General features: G+C 33.1%; 1 long non-coding RNA gene across 1 annotated transcript; it reads left to right on the top strand.

Moving 5' to 3' along the window:
* Positions 1-3307: 3307 nt before the first annotated feature.
* On the top strand, positions 3308-5344 carry LOC143205362 (uncharacterized). The gene is made up of 2 exons (XR_013007801.1): positions 3308-3681; positions 3789-5344. It is a non-coding gene; the product is annotated as an uncharacterized LOC143205362 (long non-coding RNA).
* The last annotated feature ends 8897 nt before the right edge of the window (positions 5345-14241 follow it).

Here is a 14241-nt window from a genome sequence, read left to right as displayed (position 1 = left end):
TCATTGCTCGCCAAGTCGAGACGGCCGCCCTTACCCTCTTCCATGCTCTGTTCGCCTCCGTTTTGTCTGCAGCATCAAAGGTGAATCGAGCTAATTTGCATAAACCGTTTTTGATGCGAATTTCACGTTTAAGAGAAGCGGGAAGTTTGTTTTTCTACGGCTGGGGTTGTGATGAAATTTTGACTGTGGCAGATTCGTGAACAGACTCAATATCGCGAGTTAGCTTGAGTACGGCTTCCTCGAGCTGTCCTGGTGTGTTATTTTTTGGAATTGGATCGGATTTCAGGAGAAGAGATTGGTAGTTTTTCCAGTCGGTTTTTTTCCTGAATCTTGTTAGTGGGGCTTGAGTGGTGGGGCAGTTTCCGAGTTTGAGAAGAACCGGACGATGATCAGAGTCTAGTTCGTCAAGGACTCGAACTTTGGAATGGCGATTTACGTCTTGAAGAATAAAGAAATCAAGGATTCTTGCTGCGCCTTGAGAGACTGTACTAGGGTGATGGGTGGGTTGTACTAGGGTGATCTGCAGGTCTGCACTTAGAGCTACGATGGCGTTACCTGCGGGATTCGCTCCGGAACACCCCCAGGTGGGGTGGTGGGCGTTGAAGTCGCCACCTATTATTTTTGGAAATTTTCCTTCGATGAGTGATCGGTATTCGGCATAGTTGAATGCAGAAGATTTCCTGTGAAGGGATGTAATCACGAAGGGACGTTTTTGGATATCGATTTTAATGGAGGTTTTTTCGAAGTTGTTTACTGATAACGATGGAAGGAGCTCGAGTTTGACTCCTTTTCTGACGAGAATGGCGGTTCCACCGCCTCGACCAGGAGTTCTATCGTTTCTGTAGACAAAAAAGTGTTCGAAAGAGAGACGATGCGAAGATTTCAGGAAAGTTTCCTGGATGAGAACGATGTCTACGTCATAGAATGTCATGACGTCTTCCAATTCCGCTTGCTTTTCGCGTAAGCTGTTTGCATTCCATGTCATCAGTATAAGAGATTTCGGAACAGCCATTTCGAAGAATTAAAAGGCTGCTGGAAGTTAAAGAAACAGGTAAATATTGCCGCTTAGGCGGCGACATTTGGAAAAAACGAGAAAGTTGGTGAGCCAGAGCGATCACTTGCAGGAAAGCCTGCGGGTCAGTAAACGCCTGCATTGGGGAGTTAAAGTCCGGTGTATTGGTTGGAGCAGGAGTTTGAGTTAGAGCAGGCTGGATGGCGCTGACTGATTTTTGGGCTAGCTTCCTGCCATCTTGGTTACTCCATGCAGAACCTTGTGGAGGTTCTTGCTTCTTGGAGCAGGACGGCAGCTGCAACCGATGAAGTTTGCGGTATGAATTTCACCACAATTGCTGCACTTTGGAGATGCGTCCGGGATTTTGATACAGGATCTAGTGTCGTGATGCCCGGCACATTTGACGCACCGTGGGGGGGCTCGGCATTAGGAGCTGGAATGCCCAAGAAGCTGGCAGTTGAAGCACTGCACTGGCTGGCCGTTTCCCCTCTGGACCTCGACCTTCACTGTGATGACGCCAAGTTTGTTCATATATATGATCTGTCGCTCTTCGCGAGGGACAACTACCTGAACAATTGGGTAGGTCTATCCCGGATTTTTATTTCCATCTTTGCACAAATTTGGGATGGAAGCCTTGAAGAAGTTCACGTACCTCGTCAATGCAGAGTGATTCTGGGATGTTTCTTATTATTACCCGGAATACTCTCTCCTCCGGAAGACAGAAGGAATGGTAAGGGTAATTCCTTTCCTCGAGCAGGATAGTGAGTTTACGGTAATCGTCGCTTATGGCGATGAATAGGAAAATGCCCTCCTTTTTGTTTCGGGTTATAATGCCTATTGATTGTGCCTTAGTAATTCTAATGAGCTCCATGAACCTCTTCTTGTCACGGAGCACTATAGGCGGAATTTTTTCCTTTACGGGAGTTTGAGAAACAGTCGCCGAAACGGTTGGCACCGTTTTTGCTGTGGAGGTTAAGATTTGTTTAGTGGCCTGGCTACTTACCTGCGCAGGCTGGGTTGGTCTTGTGGTAACTTGTTTTGGTAGTGGCTGTGCGGCCGTCCTGGTGGTCGGTTTGATTTGCACTGGTCTGGTGGCAAATTTTATTGTCTTTCTTTCCATGGCATCTTCTTGATACTTCATAAAATCTGCTATCGCAGCTGTGAGAGTTTTGATTTCTTCTTTGAGATCTTCGGAAGCCTTTTCGCTCTTTTCCAGCTTTTCCGTCTGTTTGTTCAGGGCGTCTGTTTGTTCTTTAGCGAACATTTTAACTTCCTCTATCTGCTTTCGCAGGTCTTCGTTCTGTCTTCTTAAATCTATTATGAGCACTTCTCGGCTGTCTTTGAAAGATGGTCCATTTGAATTAGGAAAAGTGGGATTATGCTCAGGAGGCGACGTTGGCTCTGACGTACATGACGCCATTGCCTTTTCTGTAAATGCGCCTTTTCGGCGCTTTTACAGACGCTGTTTTTGACGTAGGCACTGGTGGAAACGTGATAATGGATCGACCGTTTTAGAGAAAGTTTCGGGTAATTCTCGGAAGCGCAAGTAGGTTCGGCGGACCGGACACGACCGTTCTCTTCGAAAGCTAGCACGGAACTAGCTTTAGTTATATTGCTATTAGGTACATTTTAGTGCAGTAGATCCAATTTTAGGACAATAAGGCTTCAGGACAGCCCTTCAGTTACGGAATTTTATTAATTAGTGTTTTTCTTTGATAGCAAATTCGATTCAATCCTCTTAACGAATGAGATTTAGATCTTAACTAAATGCAGATGCTGCAACATTTTGCAATATGCATTTGGTCTTGTAAACTTATTTTTTCCTCCTCACTGGGGATAAAATTCTAAGGCCTCCATATAGAAAACACTATTTAATAGACGACAAATATTATTGATATAATTCCGCCACTGTAGAACTGCAAGAATATATAACTTGAATTCTTTATTCATATCAGTTTGTCGCAGTACTTTATCATTGTTACAAATAGCTTTAGTTATATTGCTATTAGGTACATTTTAGTGCAGTAGATCCAATTTCAGGACGGCCCTTTAGTTATGGTATATTATTAATTAGTGTTTTACTATGATAACAAATTCGATTCAATCCTCTTAACGAATGAAATTTAGATCTTAACTAAATGGAGAAACTACAAAATTTTGCAATATGCATGTTGTCTTGTAAACTTATTTTTTCCTCCTCACTGGGGATAAAATACTAAAACCGCCATATAGAAAACAAGATTTAATAGACAACATATATTATTGATATAATTTTAAAAAATTCAACTACTCGCACATATAAGTCCACTGTATGAAAAAATTTTAAAACCTGGTCCCAGACATGATATTTAGAAGAAAGTTCTAAAATGTATTATAGATACATCAATATACTATGGATGAGATTACTTACATTGATATCTTCAAATTAGGACTGTTATATGATATCAACAGATTCGTAATAAAACATGACCAGTAACTTTCATGAATAGTGTTGTAACAGGGCACGGATTAAAGATAACCAAATAACTTGATGGGGTGATCTTGTGAAGCATATTTAATAGAAAAGGCATAGTAAAGTGTAACTGAGGGCCAATGAGATCTAGTATAAAACAGACGAAACCATCTAACTCGTTCACCATTCAGGGAGTCTTGAACCAGATAGCCGGTTAGTTAGAGCCATATTACATAACTCTTTCGCCCTAAAGGAACTGCCACAGGACAGCTTATGTTGTTATAAAAATTGTTTATGATCCTCGATTGTACTTTCGTCCGCCAGTTTGCTTTTGAAGATCTTCAAAATGGCATTGTTTCTGCTCTAATTTTGATTGTAACCTCTGGAATTATTTTGCAAAGTTTGGTAACTCCTTATTCGTATAGTCTATAGCTCAGAAACTGAGATATTTTTCACATTCACCATGAACTGTAATCTTCTATATAAATTCCGGTAGACTATCTTAATTCACAGCAACTTTAGACCGTCCTTAGTAGCCTTACATCTTAAACTGTGATTCATGTGCCTGGAATCCAAAAACTAGGGGTGTTTTCCAAAGCTTGAATGTTTCTTACTAAGGATAGTTTATGGTTAGTGATAGTTGAGGACCTTTGTGATCATTGATCTCGTTTTGTGATCTTACAGCTTTAGCTGCGATACCAATAAACGCTTCGAGCAACTCCGAAACGATTGCCAATCCAACGCCGAACAGTCTTCTTTTCTTGATAATTAATTTGATTCCGGTTAATTGAATGAATTCCTTGTGAAAGGGCTTAGAAAATAAATAGTGATTGAAAAAGTTATTTTATATCGCGGAAAGATGAGGCGACTTACTGAACGGCGATACAAAGCTACATTGATGGTTCATATCGATTAGAAAACAGACCAACCTATCCCACTCGTTCATCATTCAGGTAGTTTTGAACTAGATGGCCATATTATCAGAGCCGTATTACATAATGTTGGTTTAACATATTTGGAATCGTATCCTGCTGTCTTATATCTAAAAGTCGAAAGATAAATTTTATCGCAGATCTGTGAGAAATTCACCATTAATTCAACAAATATGTTCAAACTATTGCAATCTGCTACTCTGGTTTTGTTCCTCAAGTGTGCACTTGTTGCCGCCAACTTAATCGAATATTGTTAATTCCAACATTAATTACATCTTGTAAACTTCTAAACATCTTCTAACATGATCTTGAAGGAAAATATGCAGATTAAACATAGAATTTTAAAAACTTTAATCTTACAATTGCCAACATATCGGTATTTTCTTAATTAATTCTCAAAATAATATGACTCGGATTTGCGAACTATATCAGATGCTTGAAGCTTCAACACCGGCAGGAATGCCAATATAATAGACAAATATTTCATAATCACTTCTAGAGCGTGGTCGCTAATATGAGATGCGATATGATGTAAATCTGATCACAAAATTTATGTAAGCAGAACATGAGGGAGTTGAAATAATGCTTCCCCACTAGCCTTCATCATTTCTGCAATCACTTGGTCAATTCCAGTGGTTTTACCATCCTTTAGTTATTTAATTATTATTCATAATTAGTCTATCGTTCAGAAAATCAGCTTGTCGTCAGAAAATGGAGTAAGGTATAACTAAGAGTAGTATAAGGTCAAAGAAGCGTATTGGGATCAATTGTTTACCTACAACATGTGTTATACCACAAATGGAAAATATCACGATAGTTACATTTACTAATGACGCAAAGATAATATAAATAATTGCATCCAAAACTGGAAAGTCAAAATTAACGAAAGTAAATCTGTGTTTTATGTAGTTTACGTACAAACCACAATAAAAATAAATAAAAATAAAATATAATAATAAGTATCTTGGCATGAATCTTAATGCTAAACTTCGTTGGAAGGAACATGTTAAAGATAAAATGAAAGAACTAGACTTCAAATATAGGAAAATATGTTGGTTATTTGGAAGAAAATCACTATTATCAGTACATAATAAATTGCTATTATACAATCATGCGTTGAAACCTATATGTACATATGAAATTCAATTATGAGGATTTTCCGTGAAAAGTAATATAAATACGATACAAGTATTTCAGAATAAAGTTCTGAAAAGTATTGTAGGTGCACACAGATACTACAGGAATGACTATTTACACCGAGATCTTCAGATATCCACTTTCATTCAGGAAAGTGAATGCAAGGAAACCTGAGGATAGAATCCATTCTCATGTCAATATCGAACTAATATAACTTTTGAATAACACTAGAACAGGACACATATTCAAAAGAATCAAATCATTTGATCTTCTGTGTTGTAGTGTAGCTGATTTAACAGATAAACAGCAGCATTACTAGATAGTCTAGACTAAGGTACTACCAGATTCCTTGATTTAAGTTATTTTATAGACAAATTCTAGGTTCGTCAGCAACAATTATTGGCGATGCAAAAAATTAGTTAAAAATCTATATTTCTAGGAATTTGTCTTATTTACGAATTTAACTTTACCTTTGTATAGCAAATTAATAATTATATCACGCACAGAACATATTAAATCATTTATCCGGCAAACCTGAAACTGATTGATCCATTCCATAAAAACCGGAATGAAGAATTTCAATATCGCTGAGTATTTCCTACGGGACATTAATTTCGCTACGAAAGGCGTAGTATTGTTTTTCCAATAATTGAATTTTCTCCAAGTAATAAATTAAATCTTAACCAAGAACACTTTTCGTCAGATCCGGTTTCATCCTCTCTCGTTCCTTTATCTATTTTTATCCCAGATTAATGGCTGTCAATTGGGGTAAATAAAACAAAATGGGCGAGGTAGGTTGCGAAATAATTAATTTACCATGACAAGATCAATTGCAATGATGGAAGTGACGGGTAATATTATCTATTTATTAGAGGAGATTTAGTCTAACTTAATTTATCTGGTTTCGCGATATGATATATTTATTATCAATATCTATATTATTGAAGAATTATTTCAGTAATCAAATTTTAAGGTTGATATTAGCTTTGGAAAAACTCAATAAGTATATTAATTAATTTTTATACCGCACAGCAGTTGAACTGTTTGACTCCTTTGTTTTTTGTTGTTTAGTTCCAACTTCTTTGCAATAATACTAATATATACACTAGCTCTACCATATGCTTCATTACAAAACTGGTTAAAAAATAACTCCCTACATCTCCTGCCTATTCACTATCGCAATTTTCTCTTTGGAGATCCTTCTACCTCCTTTTTAACTCACCCCTGTGTTAATTCTCTGAGAAAGAGTACTGTCCTCTCTTGTTCTATGCTAGTTCTGGGAACTTCTCTCCTCCTACCCTGGCCTGAAGATCATCTAGGTCGATGGCTTTAACTCTGTATATACCCCCACAGTGGGCATGACAGTTTAGTTGTTGTGGACAATCAAACATTTCTATTCAATACCCTGGAACAAGGCTCTATATTAGCAGCTGAACTTTGCAGTATTCGATCTTTCAAAAAAATGCTCATTATTACCAACTTTCGCAAGTTCCTTGAATATTTCTGCAACAAAAGGTCAAATTTCTGATCACTGACTTATTATAAATCCGCCGCAATCTCAACGGCTGCAAGATAACTCTTTTATAAACCTCCTTGCATTGGACTTTGAGGAATATAGGAAAAGGGCACGCAATGCTGCTAAATCTGCAGCCTCCTATCACATACTGATAGGTGATAAAAATAAAATTGATTAATATATTTATAAAATTGTTATATTTGTTTCTCAAAATACCGTTTTTCTAACATCCTTTTTATAGCTTTATGACGGTATATGGGTCTTTCTTCTGGGTCAGTGTTTCACATTTTATTGCCGCTATCTGTCCTCTATCTTATTTGGAGTAAGAAAGAGCCCTTCTATGTGGCTATTGGTTCCAAGAAAAGGTGTACCGTGTACTTCCAGAGTGGGTGTGACATATACGCCACCATCAATAGTGCGAACCAAGAGGTGCACATTCATTTCATGAAAAGTTTATATTCACGACAAGTTCATATTCATGACAAGTAAATATTCACGTTACTTGTTTACTGTTCAGAAGTTTATTAAGTAAGATCGATCCGTAAGATCGAAGATAGTTAGGGTATTTTCCTGCAAATCTAAGAATATTTGTAATGTATGTAGTTAAGATACTGTTAGTGAATATCCAGGAACTAATTTATATAACTTTTGTCAATTACTGATAACCTTTAGGACGTCTTGTAATTGCCCCAATTGGACCAGTGTCTGATTATTATTTGATGAATTACAAAAAGTAACTTAACGTGGTCGTTAAAAATGGATAGAATTTTAAAACAGAAACGACAACCAATACGGTTATTCTAGCTGGATACATGGGTTCTGACTTAATTATTGACTCTATGAAGCCGGCGTTGTGAATTTTATTTTATGAATTACACCAAGTAATTCAACGCATGGCTACAGTGCATGGTTTACACAGTATGGGTTACGCAGCTTCAGGAACTCCTTAACCTGAGATAATATTCGTCGACACCTTGAATTTCTGCAAAATTAATAAAGCTTTTATTACCAGAGCTTGATAATTGTTTAACAGAATATTGCCTTTTCTGGTTATTGGCAGTCTTGTAGCTTCTGGCATTTGCTGATTAGAGTCAGGCATATATTATTTATTCATACTTTCATTTTTGTTGTATTATTGCACTCAGATTAAATTATCTAGTTTGCATAGCATATGATTTTTTTTTTGAATAATTATCTATACTGCATTCATAATTTATGTAATATATTATATTGTTTAATATAATTTCACAAGTTTATAATTTCCGATCACCTTTTGTCGTTAAAATCCATTATATTAATATGATATTATAAATAAATAGTAGTATTGTTATCTGACTAACATTAGTAATGATTTCGTTTTAAAATTAATGCTCTTACTAATTTTTGATACTTTCAATAACTGCAATTGCTATTTTTTTTTTGGATACATTTTGAAATACTTATTTTTTTCTTTATATTCTATTGATATAATAATTGTGACACTGAACACAAATATTTTAAAATAAAAAGCCCGTATCAGTTAGTATGAATTTGGCAAATTGTTTTCGTTAAATTATTTTATATAAAAATTGTTTCGATATTGCATTGTTTGAATTTCTATTATTAAAATACGTTCGGTATGAAGCCGCTTCGATTGGTGGTATTTTGAGAAACTATATTTGTAATAAAATGCACAATGCATGTTATATCAGACATAAATGTCTGAAATATAGCGGCAATAAAATGTATATGGCCAAAGCTTTGAGTAAAACACGAACTTACACACAAAGCAGAATTATAGCTGAAACTGCGATACATTTGTGGTAAACACTGGTTCATATGGATATAAAACGAAGACGTTTTATAACTGTATAATCTAAAATTACATATTATATATAATATGTATATATTAAATATAATATGTATATATTAATTATAGTATATATATATATATATATATATATATATATATATATATATATATATATATATATATATATATATATATATACAGTATCTTAACTACGTACAAATTACAAATATTCTTAGATTTGCAGGAAATTACCCTAACTATCTTCGCTCTTACGGATCGATCTTAATTAATAAACTTCTGAACAGTAAACAAGTAACATGAATATTTACTTGTTATGAATATGAAGTTCAATGCAAGGAGGTATATAAAAGAGTTAACTTGCAGCCGTTGAGAAAGAGATTGCGGCGGATTCATAGTAGGTCAGTGATCAGAAATTTGACCTTTTGTTGCAGAAATATTTAAAGAACTTGCGAAAATCCGTAATAATGAGCCTTTTTTTGAAAGATCGAATACCGCAAAGTTCAGCTGTTAATATGGAGCGTTGTTTCAGGGTATTGAATAGAAATGTTTGGTTATCCACAACAAGTAAACTGTAAAGCCCACTGTGGGGGTATATACAGAGATAAAGCCATCGACGTAGATGATCTTCAGTCCAGGGTAGGAGGAGAGAAGTTCACAGAACTAGCATAGAACAAGAGGGGACAGTACTCCTTCTCAGAGAATTGACACAGGGATGAGTTAAAAAGGAGGTAGGAGGATCTCCAAAGAGAAAATTGCGATAGTGAATAGGCAGGAGATGTAGGGAGTTATTTTTTAACCAGTTTCGTAATGAAGTATATGATAGAGCTAGTATATATATTAGTATTATTGCAAAGAAGTTGGAACTAAACAACAAAAATCAAAGATGTCAAACAATTTAACTGCTGTACAATATAAAATTAATTAATATACTTATTGACTCCCTCCAAAGCTAATATAAACCTCAAAATTTGATTACTGAAATAACTCTTCATTAATATAGATATTGATAATATAAATATAATATCGCGAAATCTGATAAATTAAGTTAGACTAAATCTCCTCTACTAAATAGATAATATTACCCGTCACTTCAATACCTCTGTTTTTTCCCATATATTCCATTGATATAATAATTGTGGCGAACCCAAATATTTTTACATAAAAAGCCCGTATCAGTTAGTATGAATTTGATAAATTGTTTTCGTTAAATTATTTTATATAAAAATTGTTTGGATATTGCATTGTTTGAATTTCTATTATTAAAATACGTTCGGTATGAAGCCGCTTCGATTGGTGGTATTTTGAGAAACTATATTTGTAATAAAATGCACAATGCATGTTATATCAGACATAAATGTCTGAAATATAGCGGCAATAAAATGTATATGGCCAAAGCTTTGAGTAAAACACGAACTTACACACAAAGCAGAATTATAGCTGAAACTGCGATACATTTGTGGTAAACACTGGTTCATATGGATATAAAATGAAGACGTTTTATAACTATATAATCTAAAATTACATATTATATATGATATCTATATATTATATATAATATGTATATATTATATATATATATATATATATATATATATATATAATATATACATATTATATATATAATATATACATATTATATATATATATATATATATATATATATATATATATATATATATATATATATATAATATATCCTCATGCCCCCTTGAAATTCTGTTGATTTCTTTGACTGATTGTGGGTATCTGAAGGTCTCAATGTCAGTAATCAGTCCTATAGTATTTGGGTGCTCTCACAATACCTCTGAGGACTTTGTTGTATATGCTTATATAACAGCAATTTAATATGTACTGATAAAAATGATTTTCTTTCTATTAGTCACTACAGTTTCCTATATTTCGAAAGTGCACAAAGCAACAGCGGTTATTGAACAGGAATTCGAAGAAACTAGATATTGCCCTATAATATTCCAGGATTTGGGATTAATCTACAAAATGAGTAAATTGTTACTGCTGAATTACTGTCGAGTGTTGGAATCATATCTCAACACTTCTTCGGATCACTCCTGCATCTGATCTATACCGCTGATATCCTTACAACAAACGAAAGAGGAGTTAGAACATTTAGCTATGATACAATTATCATGGCAAAATACGTATCTCTGTCTAAGGCAATAGGAAAGGTACAAATAGCGGTAAGAAAATCAATAAATGTAAGTATTGAGTTGAATTGGTTGAAGAAAGTAATAAATTGAACTGATTGGAGAAGGTATTGAGTTGATTTGAGTGAAGAAAGAATTGACATGAACATTGATTGAAGAGAACATTGAAGAAATTACATATTAATTGACGTATTATTGAAGTATTATTGAAAGCATATAATTCTTGTCTACATTAACCAAACTAGACTCTTCGTTATTAGTAAGTACATGCGATCTGAATCAAAATCCTTTTCCCATGACACACTAATTAATATTATATATATATATATATACATTTACATATCAAGCGATCAAAGCGATCAACCTTAGTTTAGTATTAATTCAAGTAGAACGAAACTAATGTAATATGCAATTAATAAAAAAAATGTTTTAAGCTAAAAATTTAAAATAAAAAGACAAATAGTTAATATTCCTAAATTAGGGGTTCATACTGCCTTATTACAGCTTCACATCATTATCTGTTTACTTAAAATTTACCGCTGTCTGTTTATCTCTCTATTTCAGCAAACTCTCGAAGATACACATAGATTTTGAAGCCAAATAATAACTATTTACACTTCAACATATAACTGGTAAACATTTAGTTAATTTAAATATTATGAATACTAAAGTGAGACACTAATTTAATAAATAATATTGTCATATTAGGATTTTTAATGACAATATAACAGTGGCCGTTTGTAAAGCCGCACTGTATTTTGCTTTGGGAATTAACAAGACCAACATATCCATATAAAACTTAATAACGCATTTTACATTTAGTATTCGCTGAACCTGTGATAATTGGGTTTACTGTCCCAAAGGGTGTGGGTAAGACATAATCTCAACGGTTTTATTTTAGCACGTTTGATACAAATTGTCCCCCTTTTTGTACTTCCGTTAGAATGTCTAAATTTAACGGGATACCTATGTTATATTATGTCAAGATGTACCCTAAAATAAACTCGAAATTATTTTAACTCACTGTTATTTCAATTTAATTTCAACAAAACGCTACAAAGTATTTTTATAATTGGGTACACTGACAAATATCTTTGTAGAATATATGTAATATATCAAAATATACATTAAATATGAATAACATTACGCATGCGAACTTCAGTTCAGTTCAACTTTTTGAACTGATTTGTTTGCTTGGCTGGACGTAATATAACTAAGTTATTATTTCGAAGTTTGGAATTTGGTAGGTATTGAAAATTAGTTCCAATGTGCTGAATTTGGTTACCAACTTCCCAGAAACCCAAGTATATATGTATATATATATATATATATATATGTATATATATATATATATATATATATATATATATATATATATATATATATATATATATATATATTCAAGCCCCTTTTTCAGATCAGTACCAAGTCATAAAACGCGGCAAGGCACCAAACCAAGGAACAACCGAATCCAGCTAACCAACCTGAAAAACGAAAAAAATCTATTCAAAACGGGCAGTTAATAAGTATTACAAGAACCTTCTATGACCCGTCAGAGTACGCGACCAGAGAGATTCCAGAGTTAATTCTCTAAACAAGGGATTTTAGCAGTGTGTGAGAACACTTAATGAGTAATAAGTGTATTTTCGTTATTCGTGGATGACTAGTGGTAGTACCAATAGTTATACAACAAAGTTGCAGTTTACAATTATGTAACTTGTATAAATCAATAAAGATAATTAAGACTACCTATTTGTATACATAACATGTATATAACGAGTGTACAGTTTGTAGTACTTATATTTAGCTGCTAATCCATATGAATGTTATAAAATTTGAAGGATTGAAGATAATAAAAACAAGAAAGTAGAAATGGTTTTTTTAAATATACTAGGCAGAATTCAAAGGAATATAAAAAGCATATATATATATATATATATATATATATATATATATATATATATATATATATATATAAACAATAGATAGCGTAATAAAGATCATTGTGCCTGTGGCGTTATTGGCATGGCAGAATATAGGAATAAGATAAAGCAGAAAAGCCTACAGAGGAGACCATAGATTGTAGACCAAAATAGAATTTAATTTCTTTTTTAACATAATTGTCCAGGGATTTATTTCTTGACTTCGTGCACTAAAATTGGTCCAAAAATGCAACGACCTTCATTAAATAGCCTTAAAATAATATATATTGATTTGGAAAATTAGCCAGAATATATTCTTGAGATAACTTAAGCTATAAAAAATTGATGTTATTTTAATAACAAGCATCTTTTGAAACTATTCCAACTCAATACATTATAGGTTTATACTCAGGCCAATATTGTTGTACAACCACTAACCATTTCTTGGTAACAAGGTAAAAATTCGGTTATCTAAAAAACCAGTCTACATATATATATATATATATATATATATATATATATATATATATATATATATATATATAATTGTAGTATAATTGTAGACATACCAGGACAATAACAATGCTGCCACACTCCATATTGCTTAATCAAGATAATTTGGAACTTTTAACATGATCTACCTATTAATTAATTAGAGTTGGAAACTGTTTTTTTTGTGTACATCCAGTTACGTAACACTTATAACGAATACGCATTATAACTAACTAATTTTAATATAATTTAGCATCAGAAACATAGTTATTCAAACAAATAAAAAAAATTGAAGCCAGAAAAGGTAATTTTTGGTGTAATCTAGGAATTTGATTTTGTGAAGGATTTCCTATAAAATTAAAAACCTACTCTGTCTCGAACACATAGTTGTAGTCAGACATAACATATCCGCCTATCTATTACTATTATTTGTAGTTTAAATATTAATCCGTTTAAACAGATATACTTAAAATCGATGCTATTTATTATTTATTTTTCATTATACTATTTTATTGAATAATTTCAATAGGTATTTTCAAATAAATATGTTAGGAACAAAACGAAATCACTTTCATTCCAACTATATATATGTGTTAATTAAATATTGCCTATCCGGAAGATTAATCTAAATTTCAATAGTATTTATATATATATATATATATATATATATATATATATATATATATATACTGTGAGTTTCTATGTACGTATTTTCATTAGGGACACCTTGCCCCGAATTTGATATGCATGTTAAGTAATATTATTATTATTTCTAAAATGGGTCGTCCAAACCGGGTAAACTG

Source organism: Rhynchophorus ferrugineus, unplaced genomic scaffold (genome assembly GCF_030347505.1).
Source record: "Rhynchophorus ferrugineus isolate W39M unplaced genomic scaffold, kcgeb_rfMv2 rfM11, whole genome shotgun sequence".
Lineage (NCBI taxonomy): Eukaryota > Metazoa > Arthropoda > Insecta > Coleoptera > Curculionidae > Rhynchophorus > Rhynchophorus ferrugineus.
The sequence above is the reverse complement of the archived record's forward strand: the minus strand, read 5'-3'. Positions and strand labels throughout refer to the sequence as shown.